Source organism: Nicotiana sylvestris, chromosome 12 (assembly GCF_000393655.2).
Source record: "Nicotiana sylvestris chromosome 12, ASM39365v2, whole genome shotgun sequence".
Lineage (NCBI taxonomy): Eukaryota > Viridiplantae > Streptophyta > Magnoliopsida > Solanales > Solanaceae > Nicotiana > Nicotiana sylvestris.
The window spans coordinates 8,943,459-8,950,250 of record NC_091068.1 but is presented as its reverse complement, the minus strand read 5'-3'; positions in this window follow the sequence as shown (position 1 = coordinate 8,950,250).

Below are 6,792 nucleotides of genomic sequence, written 5' to 3'. Positions count from 1 at the left end.
TTGATATGCCCAAAGGACCTCGTTCAATATTTCTCTCCATTTTCCTTTAGTATCGTTCAATCTTTTCTTTAGATTTTTTATGATGGTCTTGTTTGTTTATTCGACCTATCCGTTCCCACTAGGATGATACGACATCGACATGATCATTTTATTTTGTAGTCTTCGAGAAACTTTGTCACTTTGATACTGACGAATTGTTTTCCATTGTCATATACAATCTTGGTAGGCATCCCGAATCGGCATACAATATGGTCCCAGAGATGATGTCTATGACTTCTTTTTCTCTGACTTTTTTGAAGGCTTGTACTTTGACCCACTTAGAAAAATAATCAATCATAAACAAAATGAAGTTAGCTTTACATGGGCCAGAAGGTAGAGGGCTGACGATATCCATTCCCCATTTCATGAGCGCCCATGGGGATAGGACTAAGTGGAGTTTCTCTCCGGGTTGGTGAATCATCGGTGCATACCTTTGGCATTTGTCGCACTTTCGAACGAGTTCCTTTGTATCTTTTTCCATATTGGCCCAATAGTATCCTGCTCTGATGACTTTGTGAACTAATGACTCGGCACCAGAATGATTTCTGCAAGTGCCCTTGTGAATTTCCCGTAGAATGTAGTCGACTTCTCCTGGTCCCAAACATTTCGCCAATGGTCCATCGAACATTCTCTTGTATAGTGTTCCATCCTCGGCCAATGTGAACCATGCAGCCTTTGTGCGTAGAGTCCTCGATTCCTCAGGATCCGATGGAAGTTTCTCGTTCTTCAGGTATTCAATGTACTTATTCCTTTAATCCCAGGTTAGACTTGTGGAGTTTATTTCGGCATCCTTCTTCGATTACTGACCTCGAAAGTTGTACAACAGTCCCCGAGCTAAGTTCATCGTCTTCGATTGATGACCCCAAATTTTCAAGGGCATCAGCCTCTTTATTTTATTCTCGAGGTACGTGCTGCAGGGTCTATTCTTTAAATCGATGCAGAGACACCTATAGTTTATCCAAGTACCTCTGCATTCGATCTTTTCAAACCTCGAAAGTTCTGTTGACTTGATTTACCACGAGTTAAGAGTCACACTTGGCCTCGATGACCGCTGCTCCCAAGCTCTTATCTAGCTCAAGACCTGCAATCATGGCCTCATACTCGGCCTCATTGTTAGTTAAATTTGATGTTTTGATAGACTGTCTAATTGTACTACCTGTGGGTGGCTTCAAAACGATGCCTAGCCCTGACCCCTTCACGATCGAAGCGTCGTGTGTGAAGAGGGTCCACACCCTCGATGATGTACCTGATTTTAATTTTAGTTCCTTTTCGTCCTAGGGCTGGCATAAAGTCGGCCACGAAGTCTGCCAAGATTTGATACTTGATGGTCGTTCGAGGTTTATACTTGATATGGTACCCCCTGATCTCGACGGCCAATTTGGCCAATCGACCCGAGAGTTCAGGCTTATGCAAAACATTGCGAAGGGGATAGATAGTCACCATTCAAATTGGGTGACGTTGAAAATATGGTTTTAATTTCCTAAAGGCGCTTATTAAAGCGAGCGCCAATATTTCTAAGTGTGGGTATGGGGTCTTGGTCTCACCTAGGGTACGACTAATATAGTAAACAGTAAATTGCGTACCTTACTCTTCTCGAACTAAGACCCCACTTACCCTATCTCCAAGACTGCTAAGTATAAGTAGAGTTGCCCATCCGCATTCGGGGTGTGAAGCAATGGCGGGTTCGACAGGTATCATTTGAGTTACTCTAAGGCTTGTTGACATTCCGGGGTCCATGCAAAATTGCTCTTCTTCTTAAACAGTGAGAATAACCGATGACTTCTATCCAAGGACCTCGAGATGAATCACCCTAGGGCGGCTATGCTCCCCATTAACCTCTATACATCCTTGATATTATCAACAACTATGATGTCTTCGATTGCCTTGATCTTATCGGGGTTGATTTTGATCCCCCGATTTGATACCATAAAGCCGATAAACTTGCCCGAACCGACTCTAAATGCACATTTCTTCGGATTGAGCTTCATGTTGTATGTTTTTAGTATATCGAAGGTCTCATGCAAATGTTTTAAATGGCCCTTTGATCACAGGGACTTAACTAACATATCATCAATATAAACCTCTATTGATTTACCTATTTGTTCTTCAAACATTCGATTTACTACGCGTTGATAGGTAGCGCAGTGTTTTTTAGTCCAAACGGCATCACGTTATAACAGTAAGTACCGTACTTTGTAATGAACAAAGTCTTTTCTTGATCCTCGAAGCTCATTTGTATTTGATTGTACCCGGAGTAGGAGTCGAGAAAGCTAAATATCTTGTGGTCGGTTGTGGCATCGATCATGCGATCTATATTTGGCAAAGGAAAGGAATCTTTACTTGTTAGGGCATGCTTTGTTTAAATCCTTGTAGTTCACGCATATTCTAAGTTTATTTCCCTTTTTAGGGACTATAACTAAGTTTGTTAACCATTCGGGACATTTTTCCTCCCGAATGGATCCTATATTGAGAAGTTTTGTTTCCTCGTCTTTAATGAATGCATGTTTTACCTCGTACTAGGCCTTCTTTTTTGTTTTATCGGACGAAACTTCGGGTCCAAACTCAGTCGATGTGTAGTGATCTCCGGTGGGATCCTTGTTATATCTAGGCGGGACCAAGCAAAATAATTCATGTTATCTAAAAGGAATTGGACGAGTTTTTCCCTGAGCCCGGGGTTTAACCTCATGCCCATGTATACCTTTCGATCGGGCAGATGCTCGATCATATGATTTATTCTAGCTCTTAGACCGCTGACTTCGTTACATTAGAGTCATCGGGGATTATGAAGGTTCGAGGTATCATATAATCATCATCCTCGAAAGTTTCCTGCTCCCCCGATCAGGTCGAGGCCGGTGACTGTGGTTGCTATTTGACTTCTTGCTTTACCTTTAGCTCCGATCCCTTTATTGATGAAAGCGCCGATGTCGGTACTACTTCGTCGTTTGCAAATATTTCTTTGGCGACGGGTTGTTCACCGTACACCGTTTTGATTCCTTATGATGTTGGGAACTTAAGGACTTGATGAAATGTCGAGGGCACTACCCTCATGTTATGGATCCAAGGCCTTCCGAGCAGTGCATTTACCTCATGTCACCTTCGATCACATGGAACTTTGTTTCTTGGATAGTCCCGACCACATTAACTGGCAAAATGATTTCCCCTTTGTTGGTTTCACTTGCCATGTTGTAGTCATTAAGTACTCGAGCTGCGGGCATGATTTGATCTTGGAGGGCGAGTTGCTCTACGACCTTTGATCGAGTAATGTTTTCAAGATACATGGATAAATCAACACACGTTTAACTTGAATTTTATTCATAAGTATAGATATTACCAATGCGTCGTCGTGAGGTTGTTCGATCCCTTCGCATCCTCGTCATTGAAAGACAAAGTTTCTTTTAGTAAGTAGTCCCGCGTTCGCTTTTCCCTTGTGATCATCACCTTGGTGCGCTTAAATACCGGTCTTTGAGGAATGTCAACTCCTCCGACGATCATGTGAATCACGTGTTGTGGCTCTTCCTGCTCGTTCTATCTGTTCGAATCTCTATTTTTGAAGTGGTTTTTGGCTCGATCACTTAAGAATTCTTGAAGGTGACCCTCGTTGAATAAACAGGCTACCTCATCCCACAGTTGTCTGCAATCTTCGATTCTATGACCATGGGTACCATGGTATTTGCACATTTGATTAGGGTTCCTTTGAGCTAGATCGGTCCGCAAGGGTTTGGGCTACCTAGTATCTTTGATTCGCCCAATGGTTGATACACTACCCGGTGCATCAATGCTGAAGTTGTATTCTGATAGTCATGGTGCTTCCACAGGCTCGACATGTTTATCGAAGCCACGTTTACTCATGATCCCTCGGGAGTTCTGTCCTCAATCATTCATCGATCATTTCGAAGAGGATTACGGCCTGGGCCATTGTTTCTACGATCTGCATTGTATGGTTGGTACCGATCTCTATTCGATCGGGGTTCTCTGTCGATGTCCCTTTGAGTCCTGCCGACGGGCCTATTTGGGTAAACGGAGCCGGAACGGGTTCCCAATTGATCAACCTCAACCCTAATCTTTGACAGGTATTGATTATGTACATCGGCCCCGGTCACAACTGGATATTTAATTAAATTCTACTTTAGCTGTCTTGACACTATCGAACTTCGCTCTTTCAAACCTTGAGTAAAAGCTTGAACAACCCAACCATCCGTGATCGGGGGTAGATCCATGCTCTCCATGTGGAACCGAGATTCATGGAGATACGAATTCCCTTAACATTTTGTTGTCCTTTTGTTTCACTTTTAAGAGGTTCGAATTCCTAGTTGCATCATTTATTGCTCCGGTGTGTGCCTTAACGATGGAATCTGTAAGCATGGCGAAGGTATCGATGGAATTGGGCGGCAAATTGTGATACACTATCATTGCCCCTTTCGATAAAGTTTCTCCATAAAATTTCAATAGAACAGATTCAATATCATCATCTTCTAAAGCATTCCCATTTATTGCGCATGTATAAGAAGTGACATGCTCATTAGGGTCGGTAGTTCCATTGTACTTGGGAATTTCTGGCATGCAGAATTTTTTCAGGATGGGTTTCGGAGCCTCACTTGGAGGGAAAGGGTTCTGCACGAATTTCTTCGAATCCAAACCCTTTAAAATTGGCAGCGCCCTCGGTATCTGGCCAACCCGGGAATTGTATATTTCTACCTTTTTATCATTTGCCTCGATTTTCTTTTCTCCTGATTATATCCGTTTAGTGAGCTCCTCGAGCAATTTCGTAATAGCAGGGTCAGCCCCCGAGTCATTTGCATTTGGTCTATCCGGTATAGGTTCGGTCCTACAAATAGCTTATTGTTCAGGTTCTGGTTCGATCCCACTCGATGCTCAATACTAATTCTGTAGTTGCGCTACAGCAGCTTGTTGAGCCAGTAGCATTTCAAATATCAATTGGAGGCTGACTCAACCGTCTTCTCCGCCCTATGTAACTTGACCACTTGATCGAACTTCCCTGCGTATGCTACCTTCAGGATCAACACCCATATTTGCATTCAGGGCGAGATGTGAACTAACATCGACGAGATCTGTAATTGGAACTTCCTCGAGGCCAACCTGAGGCACTTCGATCCCTGGGGTGGCTACAATGCCATTTTCTCCATGGAAACCGAGGTCGTTGTCGGCGTGAGTGGGTACTGTTTGCGAGTTAGGCGTGTTGATCCTGAAATAAAAAATACTCACAAGAAAAAGCGTAAAGTAGTTTGCGTTATGAGAATTAATATCAGGCAATCACTATTATCCTTAGCCCCACGGCGGGCGCAAAACTGTTTACCCTAAAAATTGGATAACAATTAAATTTATAATATGGTTTTAAGGACACGTGATTTCACCTAACACCAATTAATAAATGTGAAGATTAGTGATAGAAATTGACAATAGGCTAAAGCAAACCCGCGTTTGAGTAGAATTCCGCCCTCGAGCTTGAATACCCCCGAACTGATTGGTGCAAGAACAGTTCAAAATATAACAAGCTGATGAACAAGAATATAAGCTAAAGAGAAAGTGTTATATTGCTTTGATATGCCAGAATGTCTCTTATAAATGATTGGAACCCCTCTTTATATAGTAAAGAAATCCTAATTATGGTACAACTCTAATTAGAGAAGGAAATCCCATGATTAGCTAATTAACCATCCTTGATTTGAACTGTTCCGAATTTCCACCATGATCTTTGACCAGTCACAAATATCTCGCGTTTCTGTTATTATGATACCTTCGATCTTGCTCGATGTCTATCTCATTTAGTCTCGATTACTACCGGTCTCGATCTTGTCAGGTACTTCGAATCCCGAATTCGGTACCTTATCCTCGTGCCTCGATCTGATCTATTACGGGATCGATCTTCGATCCCTCACAATGGTCCCGATAAATTAGTAAAATCGAATACATGGGGTTAAAATAAACCAAATTGTTTTCTATTGTTTGATCGCAACCTAAGACTTATGATTTTAATTAGTTTTATGCACTTAACATAGAAAACAATCATGTTACTTATAAGTTATAATAGGGTAATTACGATTAAATTTTTCTGATAAAAATTACTCACTTTGTCCCGATTTAAATTTTATTTTAAAAAATTTAAATATTTTATATTCGATTTCACGGTCAAAATTAACAAGTTAGACTTTCAAAATCTAAATTGTGCCATAAGTTGGGACAAAGGGAGTATTACTTTCCACTTGATCAATGAGTAACGTTTCAGGACCATATACATGAAATTACTAACATGTTAGAAAAGTTTCTTGATCCAAGATAAATGAGATTATGAACAAACAATTAACAGTACTAATTCAAAATTCACCACCTTTCCAAGTAGATTTTATAATTATATACTGATTAATTTGTTCCAAAATTTTCTTTGTGAATCTAAGAGCAAAACACAGATAATTGGATTTAATTTCCAAGTCTTGTCATGTTAATTCTGTCTCTTACGTTGTTATCAGTGCAAATAATTTAAGTTGACAATTTGATGCCACTACTCCTACAAAGAAAATGTGATTATTGTGAATGCATTTTTTGACTTCGACATTCACTCAATAATTGAAGTAATCATTTACTTGCATTGGTTTTATAGTGTTTATTCGTCTCAATTATTACTTTAATTACTTTCTAGCTAGTTTGGGTAAAAGAAAACTTTGCCTTTTCACTAATATCGCTCTTAAACTTTTCGAATCATACACTTATACTTTTTATACACTTACATTTTTTTCA